Here is a 25190-nt window from a genome sequence, read left to right as displayed (position 1 = left end):
AAGCTCATAGAAGATGTGATCAGATTCACATGTTGATCTGTTTATCCCCCTTGGCTATTTTACTTAAAATAACATTCATTATCCACAAGGAGCAAAAGCCAGCAAGCCTTCCACTTGTGAGAGCTGGGGCCGGAGAAGGCAGGAGGGGCCGGGCAGACCCTGCCAGGTGCACGGAGCCCGTGCCCGGCGATTGCAGGCACAGCTCGGCTGCGTTCAGCGCTGGCTCGGCAAACCACGCTCCGTGCTTGGCACAGGCTCCTGGCTCCTCTGCACGGCCCTGCCAGAGCCCGGCACAGCAGGAGGAAGCGAGCTCGGGCCAGCAGATGTTACTAACACTTACGCCTGTCACGAACAGAAAGGACAAGAAAAGTCTTGAAGAGGCAGCGACTTGTTTTCTTTGTCAGGAGTTGGGAGATGGGGCGGGGGGGAGGGAGCAGGACGGCACCTCTCAGCATTGCTGCTCCTTCAAAGCTGTCTTTGTCGGCATGCCATTGCTTGACTATTATTGCTACCAAAAAGGAAAATAAAATCAGTGTTATAATTAAAGCCACTCAGACATTTCAAATCAACACGTTATTGTAGTAATGAGAAAACTGAGCTTTTAGTGGTAGAACAGACATTTCAGTTGCAAGAACTTTTTTTTAATGTGTGTTTGGGTGTGGTTTTCGAGGTTTTTTAATGGGTTTTTTTGTGGTTCCCCCCCCGCCCCCTCCAATCACGCTATTTTATTTCAGGTGACAAAAAATCCACAAGGAATTTGCACAGGTAAAAGTGGGGGGCCTCAACAGGGAACAGCAGTACCATGGAGCTGAACAGAGGGCAGTGCATTTTACCCAACTGTCCAAATAGCACACAAATCCCTGTTCTGCTCAGTGTAGATCCGTAAAAGTCCAAATTCTCCTGCTCATCAGTCTACCCCCGCCTCCGCTCTGGTTTTCTTGATTTCTTCCTCCATAGTGGGCTGGCATGGCATTGCCAACAAGAAGAAATCAGTAAATTTCCTGTGCTTGACACCACCCTTAAAATGACCAAACAAGAAGGAGAACCTTTCCAGTCTGATGAAATGTCTGTGGGGAACTCAGGGACTCCCTGCCTACTAGAGAGAAATAATTAGAGAGGATAAAAAAAGGAAGGAGCAAGCTATGGTGGCCATCTCTAATCTGTGAAACAGGATCACTGTGCCTCCCTCCGTTTTGCTCTTTTTGGTCTCTTCAGCTGAACATGTTTTATACAGTAAGATGTGAGGACGTGACCAAGGTGGGAAACCTTGCCTGGAAAATGTTCTTGGTTTTTTTGAGTTTAGATAAAGTCGGTGTGAGTTGCAAAGTTATTTTGCTCCTTCGCTTTGTAGAAATGTCCTAAACAAGAAAACCCCAAATCCCCAAAATTTACTGGGGACTACCCTCTGCCTCAATAAAGTCACTAATGTGTGTGCTGTAGCAGACACAGAACAGGTTTGGGAGCAGCTCTTGCAAGACTCCAGTGGCTGAGGCTGGTAAGAATCCTCCCTCCCTCAGTCTTGCCCAGAGCTATTTGTGCATTGCATCTCACATTGTGATCAAGCATGGGGAAGAGCTATCTTTACAATGATTCCTTACTATTCAGAAAAGTTGTAACATTGGAGGAACACAGAAGAGCAAAGGCAGGAGCATGTAACATTTCCAAGTACTGAGAAGCCACCAAAAAAGAACTTCAGCTTTACTACTTTTTTTTTTTCAATTTTTTAGCCCTTTATGTTAAACAAAAATCTTGAAAATATCAACCTGCAAGGATCCAAAATCATCTAAGAGCAAAAGGATGCCCTCAGCATCATTTCTTTAGAAGTCTTGACATGTTACTTTGAAGGGGCTAACCACAAGGTATTTCTGAATCTTTGGGATAGGATAATTCCTTTCAAGATGCATGACAAAGCCATTCCAAAATCACATCTTGATAGCAAACCAGCCTATTTGGGAGCCCTTTAACAGTTTTTTCCATAAAACCAAAAGCAAATTCAAGATCTTTTTAAACTGATTATAAATGTGTATTATTGGATACCTACCCACTCTAAAGCCAAATGTAACTTTTCTTGATACAGAGTGAACCATAACCTCAGCAGCCATCCAGCAGACTTTGTTATATGCAGAGACAAGCAGGGCTGAGAATCCCAAAGGCCATTCTGCAGGCTTCCAGCAAGAGGAAACATGCTACAACATGTCTCTGGCTTCTGGGTTAGGTCAAGGCTAGTGTGAGCAGTTCTGGCTAACTCTTACCCCGGGCAGCAAATGCAAGTGTTACCCACTTGGAGGCAGAGAGAAGAGTACAGACCTTTCCCAGCCCCTCATATCCCTATTTAGAGCACTAGCAGGCTGGTTAAATGAGCTGAAAGACAGTAAAAGAAAGCAAGGAGAAAAAACCCCAAAACAACAACATAAAGGACCTTTCCTACTGCACATCTCCTGCCAGTTATGGTCTAACATCATCTTCAGGGAGGCTGCAGCTGAGAGATTACCCTTGTGAGCGGCTGGTTTGGTTTTTGGAAGGGGAAGTTCTGCTCAGGGTTGTGATAAATACTCAGTACTGCTGAAGTGACCTAGGATGAGACCACTGCTCAGCTACAGCCACTGTAAAAATTTCACAGGGCTACAAGTCCCAGTTTTCCCTTTGCAGGCACAAGCCCAGAAAAGGAGGCAGGTTGCAGGGAAGACATTGTCTCAGAGCCTACCACCACAGAGAAGGAAAGAGGTCATAAACAGACCTAACGCAACCTGTTCCCAAGTTTGTATACAGGTCATGGTGCCCAGCCTGAGTCACACCTGCCTAGGAAGGACAGCTGAAGAGGTCTGCCCTTCTCCTACATGCTGGCAAGTTTACATTTGCACAGGGCCAAAGCTGTGATCCTGGAGTTGCATGTTGGCCCTGAAGTGTAGGAAGTCTGAGAGTTTTGCTCCAGCCAACTTCTTTTGAACAAATTCCTTACCTGAGCTGTCAACTATTCTGCTACTGCAAGCTCTCAACCACAAGCTTTCTGACAGCTTGGCTTTTGGTCTAAAATTGTCCTGGGCTTTTCTCATAAATCAAGCACAGTCAGGCCCTGCCACATGCCAGCCCCTCTGGGGACAGGATGTCAAGTAGCCACATGAGTCTCCAAGGACACTCAGACTCACAGAAATCCAGGACTTCCCTGGTTTTTAAAGACCCATTGCTCACCCGTTCCTTCCCCTCTGCAAGATCAGCAATCCCAGTTGTATCATTGAGATATTCAGTGACTATGAATTCACCAAGAAGTGTAGGTCCTCGCTTTCTTGCCCACTTTCACAGAAGCTATGAACTTTTGAGACTTGTGCATCCCCATCAAATTTGGTCAAAAGGCTCAAAAACTGCTAATAGGGCAGACATAGTCATAGAAAGAGTCCAATTTTTCTTCCCCTCTTGCATTCTTGTCCCTCCCTGCTAAGACAGACTTTATGATTAACCTAGTCTGAATGTACCCTAAAAGCAGATGTAAAAATGTGTACATTAGAAAATGTTAATATTGGCAGATATTCACATTCCTTTCCAGGGTTTCACAAAACTCTTAAATCCCCGGTGACAGGACCTAAATGGAACATGAACTTTTTGCTATCTTTGCAGCCATACAAGAAACAAAGCAGAAGTTGATGCACTATTATTTATGTCCTTGAAATACTTGCTTGGAAGTGTCCCTGATTCAAGAACAGCCCATCAGATAGTTATTCTTGTAGGTTTATCAACTTCTTTTACTTTAACATTCTGATTTTCTGTCACACAAAACAATGATTTTCATGTTTGTTTTTCCTGTTACCAGAGCAAACCATTCATTTTTAACTGTTGATTTTGGCATAGGAGAACTCTAAGTTCATAATGGAAATGTGTTTTCAGCGGTAGTACTGAACAATAGAAAAGTCTCTTTCAACTGTTCTGTTATGAGGAGAAGCAGCTGTAATTAAATTTAAGTCATAGTGGCTCTGTTTCAGAAATGCAAGAGTCTTCACTAACTTTGCAGTCAAGGAGCTTGCAGCACTTCAGGAAAACAGGTACTTTTCTGAATCCTTATCTGAAACCAGTACCACAAAATGGTCCCTTTATTGTAGCTCAATTTGATAATGATGAATAATCAAGTATCTTTCAGTAAACCTTTTCTGGGTGTTGCGGCCACAATGTGGGGCCTCGATGACTTATATCCTACTAATAGAAATGGAATATACAGAAACCAGCAAAAATCTTAGCATTGCCAGGCTCAGGTTCTTTGAACTCATCTACAACTGAAAAAAGCAAACATCAGGAATTGAAATCATAATAAAAGTGCTTAATTCAACACATTAGAAAAGTCAAATTTCATCATCTGCTTGATTGACTGTTCCACAGCACTTTAATTGTGCTCCAACTTCCAACAGGGCACAAATGTGAATTCTACAGAGCAGCCAGGATTTCAGAACCTGGAGAGAACGACTGCAGCTGATGAGCTGGGAATCAAAATACCCTCTGGTGTAAGACTTAAAAATCACCTCTCCACCCCATATGAAGTTATCAGGAATTGCTCTATTATTTCTGTCATTAACCAACCATTTCTCCCCCCACCTTTGCACCAAATCCTCTCAAGTGCAGCCAGAGATTATCAAACCCAGCGATAGCCTTTCAACAGCTCGGCCAGTTGAAAAATCTCTCAAGTTCTGCTGCTATCACCGCAGCAAGAGCTGATGTCAGGCTGTTGTTTACTGGAGATGGGACGGTGCCAATTTCCACTGAGCTGAAGACAGCCGGGTCCAGCCTCTTTTGGCTGCGCACAAGCGAGAATTCCTTGTGTGTGCTTGCGTGCACGCGAAGAGTGTGCGCGCGTGTCTGCTTGTGGGCACACACAAACGTGGGGAAAAGACACTGGCTTTTATTTTCCACTCAGATACCAGAAATAAAAACAATGACAGAAAAAAAATACGGCACTTCATCTTCTCTGAGAAATAGAGAAGCACAGAGAGGGAAATGCTGCCAGTTTTCTTGTAAGAACTATCACAGTATGGATGAAAACATAATTAAAAGCTTAGGATACCCCTAAAATCCCTGCAAAGAAGTTTACACAGTGAAATAATTTTAAAAAAACCCTAATGCCTGTCCATCCTTAAAAGGATTGAGGTGAAAATTTAAATACTTGACAGAACAGAAGAAATAGCCAAGTTTTACAAGGGCTATATAAGCTTTCAGAGAAACTTCATTGCCTTCCACTTCTAAGACTATGAAAACCCTGGCTCAGGTATAACTACAATTACTTAATTGAATTTTCTGTATCAAAATATTCAAAATCATTAATAGTCCAGAGGAAAAAAAATCCAACCCTGTGTGATTTTTTCATAACTTTTTATTAATTTACACTATTCCCTGTAAAGGAACACATTACACAATAGCATCAAATCCTGCTTTCAAGCACAACTTTTATATGGCACAAATATAATTATCTCAATGGCTGTAAGATTCCGTTTCAAGTTTTAAGTATTACACTGTCATTTTTGCCTGGGAAAACACTCCAGCATATTTGAATTTGAGGAATACAAAAAGCAATTATTGGCACCTCAGGTGAAGTTTCCAGTATTTGCATCGAAGCGTGGACTGCCACTGTTAGCTGGGTGAAAGAATTAACTGTACTGAAGATTTTTGGTTCCACTTAATGGCTTCTTCCCCTTAGCACCTAAATACACACTCCTCTGCCTTCTTACTTCCCATGAATGTATTACAAAAGGATCTTCACCTACACACCAACTCACCCTCTTGATGATTTTAACTCCATCTTGTCCTCTCTTCCAATGGAACTTTTCTTTCAAGTTTAAATAATTTTTCAAAAGTTTCTATTGAGTCAATTATCTGAAGAGGTTTTACAGACCATTAATACTGCTCTGTAGGTTAACCACAAACAACATAAATAATTATTTTCCTCTTCGTTTAGGGAAGTACTGAGTTTGAGATCCCCCTCACAACATCAGAAGTACAGTGCACATAGAAAATATGCAAAAGTGGGGAAACTTAATTTGAACTATCAGAAACAGTGAACTTTACTCTGTAGGTCCAATGTTCTATATTTTACTTATAGATCAAGTTAACTATAAAAACACCAAGCTGAGAATTGGCATAACCATTCCAACCCCTAAGACAGCTAAAACATGAAAGAAACCAAAATATTTAACCTTTAACATAAAAATTTATGAAGAAGGCACACTGACTACAGCATGCAAGTTTGCCAAGACTTTTCAGACAGCCTTCACAAGAACACTTTTCATCACTGCTGGCCAGTGGTTATTAAATTGATACTCTATCAGACAATAAAATACATGCTGCCTTTCTCGTGTGACAAATTTTGAAGGTTGGTGACAATTTTCAATATAAAAGTTTAGGATCTTTCACTCTGAAATTATACAAAGCACCTCCTTACATGTCACTGACTGTTTCCTCTCAATTATTTCTCCTCAAAGATACCAGACAGGATATCACCACCTAAAACAAAACTGAGAACTGGCATTTTGAAGTCTAGACACGATTTCCTCTTTTGGAAGCCTCCTCATCTCTGTACCTTCCCCATGAAACCACACTCTCAACGTGGCCTCATACAGACCTTCTGTATACAGACAACAGTTCAAAATAACATTTATTTCTGTATACCAGAACCATATGCTAATAACTTGCTTGATAACTACATTGAATTGTCAACCCTTACTTTTACCCCTCCACCTTTTCCTTCATATCTCAGGGAAAAGTGGGATGCAGCATGGATCATACACACTGCTGGAATGCCAGGACCTGTATCAGTATCTCACACAACTTCTTTAATCCACTATTCCTTGATATGCTTCTTTTGTTCTTGAAAAAAATGCTCTGTTTCTGTGGTGACCTTGCTATTATGCTCTGCAGCTACATATTTTTTAACTCCTGCATGGATTCTGTGCTTTGCAATCTGTTCTGACTACAGGCTTTCAAAAAGTATGATTGCATGTATTACCTACACATATATGTATTATCTATGCATGGTAACATTGCTTGGGCTGGTTACCTACATTTTATACTGCACTCTGTATGTACTGCAAATAGATTTAGCCTCTGTCTCCGTTCAGACTGCAGTTTGACCTTTGTTTAGCTGTGCTCTTCAGCAATTTTACTGCTTTTTCATTAGGGAATAATTTTCACTTGCCTTCTACATGCACACTGCTCTTTGGGTGGAAAAAAAGCTCTGTTTCTCACTGTGACAGACTTTCAGTTTTGTCTGTCTGCTATCAATGCTGGGAAGTTTTTTGGTCTGAAGGACTATCACAGAGATGTGTGCAGCACTGCTTTGAAAAAGGGAGCTGAACAGTTGTGATTTCATTCTCATGATACAGGAGAGACACTGGGGGAACTGCAGCTCCATGTCCCTCTCCCAGATTATATTCAGCAAAATGTGGATTCAAGAGGACTGAAATAAATTTGAATTCAGTGAATAACCATAGAGATTCTTGTTTCCCTGAAACTAGAAAACTGTTTTCAATCCCTCTTTACCTAAAGGACTTTAGACAATATAAAATACTTGGGTTTAGGATTAGCCAAAATCTTGATTTTAGCAAATCTTAATGTTAGCAAAAGAAACTTTTCATGTTTCAGGTCAAACCAATCCAGTTTTGATTCAGCCACAAGATGAAAGCAACACAGTTGCTTTCATGGCTCTAATAACTTCTATTGCTACTCTCCAACTTGCTTACTAGTCAAAAACAAAATTCCCATGAATTCTTTTTACGCTGCTACGTAAGGTTAGAGAAAATGGTCTCAGCTGATCTCTCATTCTCTCTGAAGAAGCAAGAATATCCCTTTCTCAGGTGGTATTCCTCACAGAATATTCAAACAACTTTCTGGGAGTTTGCAATCTGCTTTCATTTCTCCCACTAGAGCCTAGAGTAAATCTTGGGGTTTGGGATTCACAGGTTTGATTTTATTTTGTCTAGCAAAATGTATTTGAGAATGGCTTCTAGCAATACCAAGGGAAAAAAGGAAACACTTTCAGTAGGGAAACATCCCAACTGTATCCACTGATACACAGGCAGCATACCAAAGCATGGAGTGATGTGTGAGAATACAGAACATCAAAATCTCTACTACTGCCCCATGCAGAGCCATTTAAAAATGGATGGTGAAGTGAGCTTGACCAGAAGGCAGCCCCCAGATCTCAGCTGCAGACCTCTGAATTCAACCAGATCCCATGGAAGGTTATGGTCTACTTTAACACCAAAAAAAAATCTCTTTCCAAAGATGCAAGGCACCAGGGAAAGACCACTGGCTGCATTCTCCAGCCTGCACACAGCCTTGGCATCATTGCAGATCAAGAAAGCTTTTTTTTTTGTCACAGTCAGCAACAAAAGCTAGAAAATTAGTTCTACTGCCAACTATTCTTTCCACAGGCATCAAAACACCAAAGGGACTCATTGACTGCTTAGCCAGAAGCTTGTCTGAACTTCCTGGAACAGAGAGGACACTGAGGGGCTTTGCACCTTCAGTGGTTCTTGGTGAAGTCAGAAACACACGTCATGAGCATGCTACACTGGAGTTACACAATCAAATGAAATGCTGTACTGAGTACTCCGTCTCCTTCTCCTTACCATTCCCCCTCACACACACAGTGGGAAAACCTACTTCAACTGGTCCCTGAGATCCCTCAGGAGCCCAAGTTTTGGTTCTCCATTAAAAAGGAAAGGCTTCTTCATGGTATTCCCTTCTTCAGGGACAAGAGGCTCAAGGTCATCACAGGCCTGAAGGCCTCAAGTCAGAAAAATGGCACAACCTGTCTTCCCAGGGGCCAGCCTGCTTTGTACAGTGTGCCTGTGCTGTACAGTGTGCCTCCGGTAAGGAGGCACAGGCAGAGCACTGCTCGGCACAGAAGTGACACTGGCCCCACACACAGCTTCTGCTGCCTGTGCCTGTAAAGGTGCCAGGGCTGGACACAGTCAAATATCCCAGGGTGAGGGGAAAGCCCCAGGGATTTTCAAGCCACAGCTGCTACACCATTTGCGCAGTGGAGAAAGGCCTTAGCAGGTAGAAAGATGCAGAAGGGGTTGGCAAAGGATTGAAAGTTTTTCCTTGCTGTCCTTTTCTAGGCAGTGGCAGATGATCTTGCTGTCTCAGGTGTCCTGAACAAAAGCTATGGAGCCAGGCCCTATTTTGGTGGTAAAAAAGGAACTGGCTTTCTGGGGACAGCCAGAGACAAGCCAAGCCGGTTTCAGACTGTCATTTTTCCTACTGGCTCATTCTGCTCAAATCACAAGCTAGAAAAACTGGAAAGGTAAGCAGTCCAAATTAATGGGAACATCAAGTGAACTGGTTTGTTTACACATTGGTTTAACTGGAATAGGGAGCACAATTCCAGCTTTGGCACTAGCTTTGCTGACATTCCCTTAACTCACCTTTCTACCAGAGAAAGCCATATGTAGGCCTGAATTATTCCTGGTCTGTCCCCCAAGACACATCATAGTCTCTTGAAGCTTCATGCTTGCATGGCACCCATGACCACAACTCTTATTATTGGACGGCAACATTCATATCCTACCAGCTCACTCTTCCAACTCCATATAATTAGGGAAAAAAAAATCAGGAACACCACAGAGCAGGAAGTTGTCTTTTTCCTCACACTGCTCTTCATGCATTATTGTTGCCATATCTTCCCTGTAGCATTGCATTTGCCCACCAAACAGGTATTTTTTCTTATGGAAGAAAAAGCAGTTCTTTGGAGTCCTACAACTAGTAGGAAATAATCAATTTAAGACTAATGATTAAAAAATCCCCAGGTATATATTTATAATTAATTGCTACCATAGAGCAGACTTCACCAGATGCTCAATTGCATTTCATCCTTAAGAGCATACAAGGGCTCCTGCGGATGAGACCTTTCCAGAAGAGCTGCTGCAGATGGGCAGATCGTGGTGTCCTGCTTAACCGTGCCTGAGACCACTGTGGTACAGTGATTCTACTTGCTAAAAGCAGTAAGTTAAAGTAAGCACCACAAAGGGACGAAAAGTGACATGAATCTTGCACATCATTCCTCTTAAAATTTTTTATTTGAAATATTTTATAAACTGTAGGGTGGGGCCACATTCTGCAGACAAGGAAATTGGAGCATAGTGGCTTTGCTGCAAAACTCATTGAAAGAGGGAGTGCCTGATATCCCTGTACACACCAAGGGCTGGCCATCCTCACTGTATTCCATATTATCAGCAATCCCAGAGGGTAGCTGCTTCTGTGTGCACATTAGAAACCTGAATGAGAACATAAATGAGCCAAAGTGCCTCGTACACTTTAAAACTACAGCATGACATAATTGCAAGTCATTGCCATTAAAAGTTTAAGGGGAAAAAAAGTTCCCACCTGCCAAATTCAGTTCCATGGTCTACTGTTGAGTTTTAATGATAACTGCTGCATCTTGGAAAGCTGCTCAATAATAAGGATGTACATTTTCCCTCCAGGACCAAAAATCAGGTACCGTCACTTATCTACACAAAAGGCATACATAGGAAAATATCCCAAAGCCATGTGTCTCATGCAGCAATCAAAATCTTGGACACCCTCTGCACACATATATTTGCTCTTATTACAACATATTGCAGTTGGTCAGCATGCTAAAAATCTCCACTCAAGATTCCTGGCTCTTCCAATTAAGCTTATAGACAAAAAGTCTTCTTTTTTTTTTCCTTTTAATGGCATTGCCATTTATTGCAAAGCTATGATGAGTTCTTATCTCATTGTGGTGCCCTGTGGTAACTCATTATTCACTGAACTTCACTTTTTGATGTATGATGAACAGCAACATATACTTCAATAGTTCTATTTAAACTGGCCCCATAGTTGAAACAAATCATTCCAAGAACGGCACATTCCAAGAACATTACACTCAGAAGGGCTCAAAAGCTTAGGATACGATATTCTACAGTACTCACAGAGCTTAGTATCTTCAAGTAGAAGTTACTCAAGCTGATGGATCTCTCATTAAGTCAAAGTTCCTCCAAATGAGAAGAGGATGACTGATAGTCAGAGATTACCAGGGCCATCACAGTGAGAGATCACACTCTTTGTGGCCACAGCCACAAAGCCTGACAGGGCTCAGTCTCCCACAGCCCAGCACCCACGGAAGGCTGCAAAGCAACCTCAGCATCCCTGTCCCAGAGCCCAAAATTCCCCCTCATTCATCACCAGGTCTCTCTGGTGCTGATGGGTAACAGAGCATTGACTGCTCCTTCTAGGCCACAGCTGCAACACAAGCTTTCAGATTTTGTGTAAGATGGAAAAACAAGAGAATACACAACAACAAAAATCCCCAGAGGCAGAAAACAACACATGTACTAACACATGAGAGCTCCAGGCCTCTCCCCCACCCCTCCAGTTACTCTCCAGAGGGTAAAGTGAGATGTCAGGACATTTCCAGTAATCAGCAGTGCTGCTTGGATCAGATTCTTTGCTCTGCCTAACATTGAAGGGATTGCCTTGAGAATTCAAAATGGTTAAAGGTGCAAAGTCTAGTTTGGGATGTTTAGAAATACTTTGGAAAGTGAAATATGGTCACTGGCTTGGCCTATTCAGAGCAGCTTCCTCCATCAGATGCTTCTGGCACACTGGTATTTCAGGAGAGGAGGAGCCAGATTCACATGTCCTAAATTGCACTTAAGTCACTGTATCTTTTATTTCGTTCCATCTGACTCCTGGCCTTCAAGCACAGAGCCTTAGGCACAATTTAGCTCATGGGAACCTGGTCTTCAGCCTCTCAACTAGTGGAAATACCCACAGCTGACCTGGGTGAGAAAATACCAAACACTACAGGACAAACGACACCTGCTGAGTGTACTCATACACACATGGCAGAGCAATTCTTCTGCCTCAGGGGTCCCCAGACTGTAAACTCTGACCCATGACACAGAGAAAAGCAAAACTGAATTTATACACATGGAGCTGGACACCGCAGGTGAAGTGTGCAACGTGAACATCCTGCACCTGCTGACCGTGCTCTACAGGATCCAGAAGCCAGTTTTCAAAGCAAGAGACTGAACATAACACCCCTCATCCCTGATACCAACGTACTGCATACTGAATCAAGCTACAGAAATGTTTCTGAAAGTATAGGGAGTGTTACTTCCTTTCCAAAGCTGTAATGTATCAGGAAAGATCATAATCAGATCATATCTCAGGCACAGGTAAGAAAGATGTCAGAGTTAACATATCCAATCCTTTTCACATGCAAGCAAACACCCTGAAATAAGCCAAAAATGCTAATTGTGTTTATTACACTATACTATAAACAGCAATTATGAAGCCAAAGAAAGTAACAAAGCATCTCTGCCTGAAGGGTCTTCTCCAGGCTATCATGTATCTGAAAAAAGATAAACACAGAAGCTTGAGATATAGTCAAAGAAAAGCTCTCTCCAGATACAAAGTCCAACAGTGTGCCCTAATATGCTAGAGTATTTCACTCTCCAGGGCAGAATGGCTTTCTAAAACATTTTACATCCCTGATCCAGAGAAGCCCCCTAAAAGCACTTTGGGAGGCAGCAGACAGGGATACACAGTGTTCAGCTTCAGTGGCACGGGAGGGTTTCAAGTCCCTGCCTGCAGTCACAACAGCTCCAAAGGAAAGGGGCATGGCTGTTCTCACCTCAGAACAGGAGCCCTGCTGCAGAAAGCCTACAGACCCACCAGCCATCTCCCTCTACCCCAAACCCAAAGTATACCAAGGAAGAGGACAGTACTTTGAACTCCTGAGGTCAGCATGTCACTGTGTAGAGTCAGCTCATAAGAGATGCCAAGAACAGGGCTGCATCTTGAACCCACCCTTTGCAAAGAAGCAGAAAGGAAGTTTCACCATCCATACACTAAGGCAAGAACCTGTCCTTCAAAAAGCTGAAGTGCTTCATACACAAGGCACTAAGCAGGCTGCGTTCTCCATGCAGCACAGCAGGACTTGGTGCTCTCCAGTAAGACAGGCTGGTGATTTCCTCCCTGCCATTCCCACTGATCCAAGTCAGCTGAGGTCCTCCAGGAGCAGTGCCCTAAACCTCCAGACTATCCTGCATGAGGTGGAGAAATCCTCTCAGCTCCTGCAGCAAAAATGAGCCTGCCTTGCTGAACAGACACTGGTGAGAAAGCAGAGCAGGAATGGGGGGCACAGAGGCTTTTCTTGTCTGCAGAGGCACTCCCCAGGGAGGAAAGGCCACTGGTGCCAGCTCTGAGAACAACTGAACACAAGCTCATTACTGCATCAAAGACCTGAGGTCAGGCAATGAATCTTGGATGCTCCTGCCTCATCTCCAATCCCCTGCAAAAGAAGGAAGCAGCAAAGACATGTCCAGTCCCACGGACATGCATTTGTTGAGTTTCAAGAGTGTCCCAAGGAGCTTCAGCAGAAGAACAGCCAGGTTCTACATTTGAAGTACATACAGAGCTGGCCACTGCTTGCAAGACAAAGACATTCCCAGTCATGGTCAGCAGAAGAGAAAGGTAAGAATAGGGTTGTTAAAACATGGCACTGAGATTTAGAGGCCTTTCTTTCTACTGCCTGTTCTGACACCACATTAAACACTCCTCTACCCAAAAAAAGCACAGTAAAACCCTTTCTTGACATCACAGGAACACTTAAGACTAAATTAATTGATTCAGGGCCTTGGCCTTCTTGCAAATCAAGTGAAAGACAAAATCCATACAAGATAGTGTACATGAACAACAGATGACATTTTTAAAAATCAAACCTTTTTCCTTGTGCACTCAACACTACTATATTTTTCCTTGTTCTGTGCAAAGTATACAAGGTAAGAAGCAAAACAAAGTCTTCTCCCACACTTTATGTTACACTGGCAGTGCCAGATGCCTTGCTGCCCATCTTCCCACACCTGGGGATGTTCCATGAGTACCCCACTGGTCCTTTTCACTCCATATCATGCTTAAATCAAGGAAAACAGTTTATCAGTGTTATTTCCTCTTCCCTGTTTTGGGGCTGCTGAGGAGGTGCCACAAACAAAAGCGAACAACATGCAACTTTTCCGTTTGCATGTCCCAAGGACTGGCTCTGCACATGGGTGCCTGAAGAACAAGCACATTGCAAAAGCATTATGTTTCCAGTGGCAAGATGGATGGGAAAAGTGCCAGCCACTTGCTATAACCCTTTTGTCATGCCAATTGCTGGCTGCTATGAGGATGTACTTTAGATACCTCCTTAGAAAAGAGCTCTGCATCTCATCCTTCCAGATGGAGGAGGAATGATTCATACACACATAAGCATGCTAGAATGATGGCTGAAGAGAAAACATTTTCTTTATGTTTTCTGTTTTGCATTACAGGCATGCTCAGGGCCTTAATCACAGCAAAAAAAAATGAACTGAAGATGATGACACTTTGTGCCCCAAAGAATGCTTGTGCAAAACCCCAATGCTACTTCTCCCCTGGACATGTCAAGCCTCATATTGCATGCACACACCTTTGTGCCTCAGTCACCTGCTCTCCCATTTTCACAGCATTTCTTTGCACAGAACATGAGAGAATAACTCCACTTACAAAGCCACCACATCACACAATCACAAATACAGGGGAAAGGATCCAAGAGAGAGATCAGGAGTTGGGAGCTCTGAACTGACCACAGGCTGACTTGCAAGGCAGAAGAAAAGCAAAAGGATCTCTCTTTTTTCCAGACACACCAAGTGCCTGTTTCTTTCCTGCAGGCCACTGCAGGCATCCTCCTCCTCATCTTAGCTGCACAGCACCTCTGCCACACACCTGCACTGCTCTCAAGGGCCCTGCATCCTGAGAATCCTGTTCTGCTGCTCAGCACTCCATTCCCACTCATTTACTTTCCTCTGGCCTCTCTGATTTGTGAAGTCGTTGGAGCAGAAATTATCTGTAAGCACCTGGAAAGTACCTGAAATATCCCGAGTCTGACTGCAAATAAATAAATTAACAAACAGCAGTGCATAGTATGTATATTAAGCCAACCATACAACAGTCATTTCTGACATCAAAAATTGGGACTGTAGCTTCTTCCTACAGTCAGTGGCAGTAAATCCACACTTTGGGGTACATCTATGGACCAGGAAAACCTCTAGATTTGCTTTCTCTGCTACTCACTTCTCTCTTTCCCCCATCACATTATCCATTTCTGGAATCCATGCCTCACTTTTTATTATAAATTATTCTAATCAGGGTTTGTGGCATGGCAGAAATCCAGCATAACCTCCAGAAATATACATACACACTGGCTATATAGCTTCCTTATTTCATAGGAGCCTTTCAAAGGGCCTGGTAGAGAGTCTGGGAGGATTTGGCATCCTTTTTCAGCAGCATCCCTGTGGTGGTGACCCTTTCCTAAAGGGTGCTAAATGCATTCACCAACACTATTTCTTCTCTTTGTAAAAATCTCTCATTAAAGCCAGGAAAAAGTGTTCAAGCAGGAATTTTTCCTCTGCTGTTTTTCAGATTGAAATAGTGTGACTTAGGGGTGGCAAAGGGGCTAGAGAGAATATCTGAGGTCCAATGCAGACCTTCCTTCCCACTCCATCCTCTTCTGAATGGGAAGATGTAAGATAGGCTAGGTAATTGCTCCAGCTCCTTCAGAATCAGGGTTCAAGTGGGAAAGAAAGTCAAGGGAAAAATAAAAAATAAAACAAAAACCACAAAAAAGCCCCAGCGATTATAAGGACTCTTTAACTTTTCTTGGGCAAGGAGCACAGGCAACTTTAGTAGCTCTTGAAAAATTCCCTACACTTTGTTCCCTCACGTTGCAATAGTTCCAGAAGGAATCTGGATCTGTAGCTTTCCCATAAAACTAATAAGGAGGTTCTGAACCCCACACTGGGGAGGGGCAATAAAAAAAAAAACACAACAACAAGCAATTTAAAAACAGAACACTACCATCTTGTTAAATAATATGTTAAGAACTCATCTGCAAGTCTGTCTTGGCCAATGAGGGACATCAATCAGGAAGATACAGTAATACTCTCTAGCATGCAATTAGTCTCTGCTGTAAGCACTTTAACTCTGGATTTCTTGGATTATATTGTTGTTTGTAACAACTATTACTGTTGCTTTGTAGGAGTGATATGATAGCTGTCCAAGCACCGCAATCAAATTATGCTACCAGGACATTTGGGCAAGGGATTATCACAGCAAAGGAAATGGATTATCACAGCTTTTATTCTGAACAAGGATAAGAACAAGATGAGATATCATTTTGAACATGGCAGGAGGAACAGAAGAAAACTGTATCTGAGATTTACTTTTTTACCTCCTCCCTCTTTTGGATTTTCAATAAGATAGGCACGCTACAAAAATCTGCCAATCTGAAAAGCAAGAAACTGTCTTTTCTAGAATTTGCACTGAAATATCTGAAAAGAGAATAAATTAAAAATATTCCGAATCAAAGGACAGTTAAAACAGCCTCCTTGGATTGGCTGAATGCCTGTTCCTGGGCATTTTCCCACTGCATATCTGCCGCTACTTCCTTCACTTGACATCAGGCAACAGCCATCACCTCCACCAGGCCTAAAGACCTCAGCTCTGTTCTGGAAGTTTCCTTTTAGATTTGCTCCCTCCCACAGGAAGGGGGATGGCTCACCTTCCTTCAGTTAAGTAGGTTCAGCAAAGAACTGATGTGTTCCTTTAAAAAGTTTTAATAGTTTAAAGGTTCTCTGAAAAAGGCTCCATCTTTGTCTTTATTCATTATATCATTTTATACCTTAGTTCTCACACTGCATCTCAAAACAAGTATTAGCTTTTTTAACTTTACAAATCTTGTTTGATTTTTTTGTAACAGTATTTTGGTATCTTCAACACACGTACGTACACTTTTGGTGCATGGTACTCAAAGAGACCCGGATTCTGATCTCAATTTCTTTGCCAACAGCCAAATATTCCAGACAGGATGAGGGAAAACACACTAGCCTTAACACTCCTGTGATGTAGTTTGAGAGATCATTAGTTGCTATTACATATTACAGAGGAGGAAAGACAAAACTAGAAAAGACAGCCAAATCCAGAGAAGCAGAAAAACTAACAAAAAAAAAATAGTGAGCTCTGCAAAGGATAGAAGAAGAAAAAACCTGCTTTGCTACAGCACAGGGCACGTGCCTGGAAGCTGATGACACCTGGGTATAATTTCTGGCTGTGGCCCTGGCTCCTCCCAGATGACTGCACCGATTCAAGTCACCCCTCCAACAGGCTCTCCCTTCACAAGACGGCAGTGGTAAACCTTTTCCTTGCTGAGGACAGAGAACACCAAATACTATTGGCATGACACACCTCAGCATGGACCTTGTGATTCTATAGGCAAGCAGCAACAGTGGTAGTTGATTAAGGCTAGAAGGAACAATAACAAATTGAAAAAAAAAAAAAATTATCCAGAAAGAAGTAGAAGCAATCAAAGCAACAATGAAAAAGGAATTCAGTAGGACAGAAAGTAGGAAAGCAGATGATGAAAAGGTTCTTAGAAGGAAACAAACAAACAAAAAAAGATAAAAGAGAAAAATGCATCCACAGGAATATCTGACTTCATCTGACAGGTGGAAATCAGGGTGCATTCTTTTTTCTAAAAAAATATTGAAATTAGGTAATCCAACAAGCAGTATTTTATTTTGCTCCACAGAAAACACATCAATATAGATTCGTACATTTTAAAGAAAAATACTCCAAGGTCTCAATGCACTTGTTTTCAGAACTAATGCTTTAACCATATTAGCAAGGTTATGACAAGACCACAGAGTAACTACAATTCCTTCTCTATCTAGAACCTGCTTTTTCAGAGTCACAATCACTACAGTAATTTTGCAGTTGTGAGAGACTTTACCCTTGTTATTTCTTGGGATTCCTCCCCATTTCAAATGGTAGGAGCTAAAGAGGTTCTGCTCGGGTTCAGCAAAGATCTCTTTATCTTTTTTTCTTCCCCCCCCGTATTTCTGTGCTTTTTAACAGTCCTTATCTGGACACACATGGCCAATGTCAGATATGAAGTACTGTGGATCACTACAGCTATGGGTAAATATTTCAGAGAATCAGGAATTTAATTGCAGATCACGTTACTCCAACATCTCTGCCCTTCCTGTCACTTCACCTGCTTGTAATCATTAGAAAGCAGAGTGTCATTTCTAAGGTGTAGTTGAGCACTAAAAGCACCATGCTGGCCTTCCCTAGATCTACTTAATTAGAGATTAGCAGAAACAAAGCATAGGGAGACTATAAACATAATTTTGCCAGGTTATCAGCAAACAGGTTTGGGTTACCAAAGAGATAAGAGTAAGGCTGCTATTTTATCTGTGCTGCTGGACCCCTGAGTTTACCTTTGCTGGGACCACACCTCCATCAGAATTCCCTCTGAAATGTCAACATGAACCACAGTATTAATTTTCCAGGTTGCTGATCTTTAGTGTTGCCTGCATCATACACCCAGCATTTTGGACTGCATCTCTTCATACAAGAATGTGCTCCACAAGCCTTGTGATATCTGAACTCTGTTACACAGGCTGCTCACATGTCACAGAACAGATGCTCGCTGCAGCATCCTTGAAGAAGCCACAGGGTTGGACCTTCTTAGCTCCAGAAAGTCCACCAAATCCACCGCAAGGGCAGAGAGGTCTCCCCAAACTGTACGTCAGCAATAAATAAATAATTTCATCAGGAGTCATAGCATACAGCTACATTAAAACAGAATAATTTGATGGTGAACTTGAGTTTCATTTCAATCAGGAAGAAGAGAAGAAAAAGTGAAGCCCTTTAGGATTAGAAGACAGCCGTTCCCATTTACAGCTCCTCCCAATTAAAATGTTTTATATAGATCATCAGAACCTAATGCATTGTACATGTTCCACAGCGTGCAACATAAGGCTGTTGGTCTGTCACGTCTCTGTAAGAGCTCAGTGTGATGAATGATCTGGGTACTTGTCTCTCTGGTATAAAAGCAGGAGAAGCTTTGAGACAAAGAAATAAAGGCCAATGCACATCATACATCTTACAGTGCTTAATATCATTCCTCCTGACACACACCTCTGAAAATAGTTAAGGTCACTCTCTCTTTTATTTTGAATGTGGATTTCAGCATCAGTATCCTCCAAATCCTTGGGAGAACTTAATTTAAAGCAGAAACAGGAATATCAGGCACATAGAGCATTTGGGCTACAACAGACAATGCCACACGAGCATGTCATAAGAAAAATAAGTGACCTTCCCTCTTGCCTCTCCTGACAAACAGACGCACGTGAAGCCACTTGCAGGCCAGGATGTTAGTGTGATTTCTGGAAGACAATCTAATAAATAAAGATTTAAAAGAGTTTTAAAAAAGCAAAACAAAACAAGCCTGACTGCTGATTGCCAGAGCTGAAAAACCTGCCTCTCCATATCAACTAACGGTTTGGCAAGCCTACATGAAAGGCAGACAAACAAATAGCATATTTTCCTTTTAACATGGAATCTGCAATAAGGAAAAGAAATCAGCATTTTATTGATTTCCATAATGCCATCTCTACAACTTAACAAACTCACTCAGCTGCTAATGCTAATTCACTGATGCTATGGAGCCTTCCCATATAATTATACACCCTCCACTTCGCTGAGCCCCAGGGCGCTGTTTCTAACTTTCCAGAGGACCACTGCACCAAGAGTAGAAACAAAAAAGAAAAATCTCTTTTATTACCCAAAGCAAACTGCAAACCAAATTTTGCTTATTTAAATGAGAAGTTAGAGAGACTTGATTTTTAAGACAGGGAATAATCTGCCAGTCTGCATATATTTTCAGATGTGATATCATGACAACCAATTCCCATTTAAACTCTCCCTGCCTCTATTATTTTTCTTCCTAAGAGTACACAAGAATACAACATGCAAATATTGCAACAATTTTGACTTCTAGGGAGAAATTCTAAAATCCTTCTCAGCTCAGAGGGGTTTCAAGAGGGTGATTGGGAATCAGACATGGAGACTTTTGTGGATGTCACTACAATTAAAATTGTGAAAAAATTATAAAATGTTACCCTTGCTACAGGGATGTATATTTCAAAGATATTTTTATTAAGCTTTTATTTTAAAAAGACAACCCTGAAACACCTTCTAAACCAAATTTAAGGAAAATATCTTCTCCAAGTCTAAAATCAAAAACATCCTAAATAATTTATGAATTAAACTCTGCTATTTTTCTCCATTTCTCAAAAAAATTCAAGCAGGCAGCTCCAGTATATTTTAGTGAGAGTTTCATTCAATTAGGGATGGCAAAATTCAGCCCATTTGATCCTAGTACTGTCTATCTGGAAAAAATGTAATGGAACTCTGCAGTGTAAACACCCTCCCTGAATGACTGTACCTAGAGTCCCCTTTCCTGCTCCCCCTGTTTGCCCTGCCTTGATAGTTCAGATCCAGCCATACTTGGTTCACCACATCCATCAAGATTCAGCGTGCCATTTGAGCTAATATAACTTGATTTTGCTATGGTTTCCCATGCATAAATTTACTTGGAATCGGTTAATCTATTTCCTCTGAGAATGGTGAAATGCCTGGATTTTTGTTCAACAAACAAACAAGTTGACAGTATCAATACAGAGTTGGAGAGCCTCTAAAAACAATCTAGTTTGCATAATTAATGTTAATTACAATAACATCTCAATCAGTGACACAAAGGCTTAGCAATGAACACAGTCATAGGAGGAAGTGAAAACATGAAACAAACATGCAGGGATCTTGTCTTGTTCTGAAAGACTATCAAACAAACTTTCAAGAGATTTATAAATAAGTACAGAAAGGCAGAAGACAATTCTGCTTTGTTGGACACTTTCTTTACAGGCTTCTTAGCACAGAGCTTTCTTCTGAGACTGTAGTAACAGTGGATCTGAGCTATGGACACACCAGATAATATTATCTTTCTACAACATCACATCCAAGTCATTATCAACTGCTTTTAAGAAAACCAGCCGAGGACCTGATCCTTCTGCCAGCGATTTCAACAGCAAACACTTTAACAATGCAATGTGAATGTTTGGGGGGTGGCGGCGGTTCTAGAGACAGAGGGGAAGTAAGAAACAACTCCAACTTGAACACCGCATATAGGTGTGGAATCCCACAGGCGCAGAGGAATTTCAGGACAAGATAATTAATTTTCCACCAATCTTTTTCCTACTTGCTGTAGAAACAAGGGAAAGCTAAACACATAGAAAACTTACCTGCCCGTTTCACTTGGCAGCACAGAAGTCTCAAACAGGGGGGTTTTGGTAAGGTCACTTAACAAAGCAGATTTACATTTAATCCTCAGAAGTTTTCTTCGTGGCCCAAGGAAAAAATAGTTATCCAACACGTTGTCATTTCAAGGCAAGGGAATAAAATAGTTATGAGAAAAACAAGCGCCACTCCACCTCACCCGGATTGGCACTGTAGTACACAAGTAGTCACAGAAGCATCGCAGGGAGCACTTGCGCAGTGAAGTGCCACTCAGAGTGAGTAAGGGTGGTGTAATTGGGTCTGATGAGGGGAGGAATCACGACTTGGCACGTCATTACTACAGGGGCCTTCCTCAAAACGTGAGTTTCTGGATTGCTCCTCACATTAATGCAAATCTGCTCTGTTAATGAAGTTACACTGGTGCCAAGCCAGTTCCAGAGGAGAAACAAGCCCACTTCATACTGATTCAACAGACTGCAGTTGAAGGACCCCTCCCCATAAAGGCAAAATTTCTGAAATTTTCAGGTTATGTTGGGCAAGTTACCCCTTGGGAAAAGGACTGATGTTCTATTTCATGTTAATCCCACAGCTGATTCATTTTTGTTTCCCTCCCTCTATTTATAGATAAAAGCAAGACAAGATTTAGTGAAGATTTAATTTTCTCTAGAAATTCACTGACCTTCTGCATACACTTGAGTGCTCACTGAGTAAAGCCATTCTTTATCAGGACTTATTTACAAGAGTGCTTGCCTTTAGAAAGAGAAACTTCATGTGGAGGATTCCCAGAATGATGCTGGCCTTTCCTCTTAACAAAAATTCAGTAGATTTATTTTTCAGATGCCTGAGATAGATGATTTTGGAGCACTGTGAGGTTTGGTAAACCTTCAATTCAGCAATTAGTTTTCCTATGATATAAATTACAAAGATCGAGCAATTAACATTAATAAATAAACCTGGCAGAGTACTGAGGCTTTGGATGCCCTGTGCATGGAAACACTGTTTTATTTGCTGGGGTTTTCCATGCCTCTGCTTTATTTTAGCTGCTCTGTACGTACAGCACACGACAACATACACCACATTCATGTTCTAAAAATACATTGAGGGGAAAGAAAAAAGAAAAGGAAAATCAATAGCAGTGAAACAGAGACATAACCAGTTCACATCAAGCACTCCCAACACCAAGCCAAAACACCAAAACTCCCCGCTGCGGAGCACGGCTTCCCCCTTCCAAACACGCATGTTCCTGCCACGGCAAGTGAAGCCAGGTAATAGCGAAACACCCAGCACTGACAGGGTGGGGAGAGGATGGAGCACCTAGAAATACAAAAGGTGCCTTTCCCCGCTTTTCCAGCACGGACAGTGGCCAGACCCCGGCATGGAGGGGTTGTTCGACCCGGGCGGCTTTCGGGATACCCGCACGTCAACCATCACCACAGCCTCAACCAGGGCGGGGAAAATAACCAAAATAAAATCAAAATTACATTCGCCGGCAGCACGACACGCACTAGAAGTTGGCAACGACGCCGGGGGGTTACACCAATTTTTTTTTTCCCCTTCTTTTGCAGTCCGAGCGGGCAGCGCCAGGCTGTGCCGGGAGGGGAATGCCCCAACTTTGGAACAGTTGTCGGGGGCCGCCCCGCACGGCCCGGGGCTGCCCCGGCCCGCGCCCCCGCACCCCCAGCCCCCTCAGCGAGCCCGGGAGGGCCGTGCCCGGCACTCACCCGCTCCGGGGGCTCCGCGGCGAGGACCGGCGAGGGAGGCGCCCGGGGGAGCGGGGGCTCGGCGGAGAGAGGGGCCGCGGGGGAGGCGAGGAGGCGGCGGGGGGGACACGCGGGGGAGGATTTAAACCGCGGGGAGGTCAACGTGAAACCAGCGGCGGGGGCGGCTGTGCCCGGCTCTATCCCATGCCGCCGCGGCGGCCCCGGGCGGCGGCCGAGCTGGGGAGGGTGAGCCGGGTCGGCAGGCGGCGGGGAGGATGTGACACGGTGACAAGTGCGGCCCGCCAGCCCTGTGCCGGGGGAGGGGGGCCGGGGCAGCCCAGGCAGCGCCGCCCGCCCGCACACGGCATTGACGGCGCTGCCGTGACTCACACACGGGAGTTGGTCACAGGGCGGCACCGCGCGGGCGGGGGCGGGGGGGATCGCCCCGCCCCCCGCCCTCCCGGCAGCCAACGGCGCACCGCGGCCCGGCGGATTGGCAGGGTGGGTGACCAATGGGAACGCGGGCCGGCCGCCGGCAGCGGAGCGGCCCCTCCGGCCCTGCGAGTCTTCTGAGGACACTCCGCCGCCAAGTGCCGGGGAGGGCCGGGGGGAGCCCCGTGGGGCGGGACCCGCGCGCCGGCCCGGTCGACGGCCAATCGGCAGCGAGGGTCGGGTTGATTGGCGGGGCGGGCGACCAATGGGAAGCGCGCGGGGGCGCGGCGGGGAGATGGTCACGCAGGGAGCGGGGGCGGCGGCCGCGGGCGGCGGAACCACGGCGGGGCCAGGCGGGGCCGGCGTCTTCGAGACCCCGGGGAGGGGAAGGGCTCGGCCCGCAGCCGCCTGCCGAGCGGGAGGCGGCCGGGGCGGATCGGGGCTGGCCCCGGCGCCGCCAAGGTCGTTTCCCGCGGGAGGAAGGAGAGCGGGGCCGGGGCCTGGTCCGGGGGAAGCCGGGGAGGCCCCGCCGGCGGCGGTGAAAAGCCTGGGGAAGGGGCTGGGAGAGCCTCGGCTTCCCTCGGGACACCGGCGTCTGGAAGTGGGGAGCTGCGGGTTGTTGCCTGTGTTTGACAGGTGTCGCGGCTCGAGGTCTCGGCTGTTTTTTGATTGTCACAGGTTTCTAGAGAACAAAGCACATCCCGGGATCCCGTACGGTATCAGAATTTAACCAGGTGAATGGAAAAAAAAATGAGAGCAATAGCAACTCCTCTCTCCTGCTGCTGAGGGGGGAATTGACAGGTTGGAGCAGCCACAGTGGTGTAAAAAAGCAACGCTGTTATCAGAAATGATTAATATTTGAGGAATTTATTTTGGGCACGAGGAGGAAGTAATGCCCAGTAGGAGTTTCCAACAAATACTGGAACCTTACCAACATTTTAATTCCCGTGAAGGAAATGATACTCAAATTGTGTTTCACCTCTTCATCTCTACATACTAACTCTTATACTAAAACCTGCTTTTTGCAGTAAAAGCACAAAACAGCTGATAGATTTCTATAAGATAGTGAGATAACAGAATAAGGGCTACATTGGCATTTTCACAGGCTGAAAAAATACAATATTGTTTGCTTTAAAAACTTGTTCCATCAACAGACTGCTATAAATACGGATTTTTTTTCTTATTTTGACATCCACAGTAATTGAAGAGCTGAAAAATGGTAACCTGCAATAATTTGTTAATGTTTTTCACTTCAGAAATGGTGGGACTAATTACAGTATTTTCCTGCTTGCTTTTATTGAAATCCAAGGGAGTTGGAAGGGAGAATTCACAGTTCCTCATTTGAAGCAGGAATTGTTAAACCATACACCAAAAGAAGGCTCTCTGATTTGTGCCTTAGCATCTAAGGCCTCATTCTGCCATCCTTCCCATAGTGTCTTGCAAGAATCCAGGATAGACAGTACACAAATTGCTCTAATATGAAAGGGGAAGAAAATAAGACCATTAAAGCCATCCTGTCAGAATAAAAAAGGGAAGAAAAAAAAGATGGTGGGGGTAAGATTTTCTTTTCGACTAATCGTTGGGAATAATGAAGGATGTTTATCAGTGACTCCCATCTTTGAATTGATAACAAAAGCAGAGAATTTAGGATCTGTCATCTTTCAACCCCCCCTTGCCATTAGCAAGAGGTTAACATACTTGCAGGGTTCTGCAGCCTTCAGCAGTGCTCACACTGACTCATGCTTGGAGACTTCTGAATGCTGCACTAAGGAGGGCTTTGCATCAGGTCCTGTGCAATTTGACAAACAGAATGAACAGAGCATTCACCATTCAATGATAGATTAAAAAAACCCCCCATATATATACCTATACCCCTCTTCAAAGAGCTGAAAAGGGTGG

At 43.6% G+C, this 25190-nt stretch overlaps 1 protein-coding gene across 2 annotated transcripts in view; it reads right to left on the bottom strand.

Moving 5' to 3' along the window:
- SERTAD2 (SERTA domain containing 2) overlaps positions 1-23125 on the bottom strand; it is a 74802-nt gene extending 51677 nt beyond the window's left edge. The window contains exon 1 of one of the 2 annotated variants that reach the window (XM_066547812.1): positions 22881-23125. The gene's annotated coding sequence lies outside the window, so the exon portion shown is untranslated. Of the gene's footprint in view, positions 1-21164; positions 21262-22880 lie in introns of those variants that run through there. The other variant, XM_066547811.1, reaches the window with a different exon arrangement.
- Between the last annotated feature and the right edge of the window lie 2065 nt (positions 23126-25190).

This window comes from Molothrus aeneus, chromosome 3 (genome assembly GCF_037042795.1).
Source record: "Molothrus aeneus isolate 106 chromosome 3, BPBGC_Maene_1.0, whole genome shotgun sequence".
NCBI lineage: Eukaryota > Metazoa > Chordata > Aves > Passeriformes > Icteridae > Molothrus > Molothrus aeneus.
This window is presented reverse-complemented; position numbering and strand designations above follow the sequence as displayed.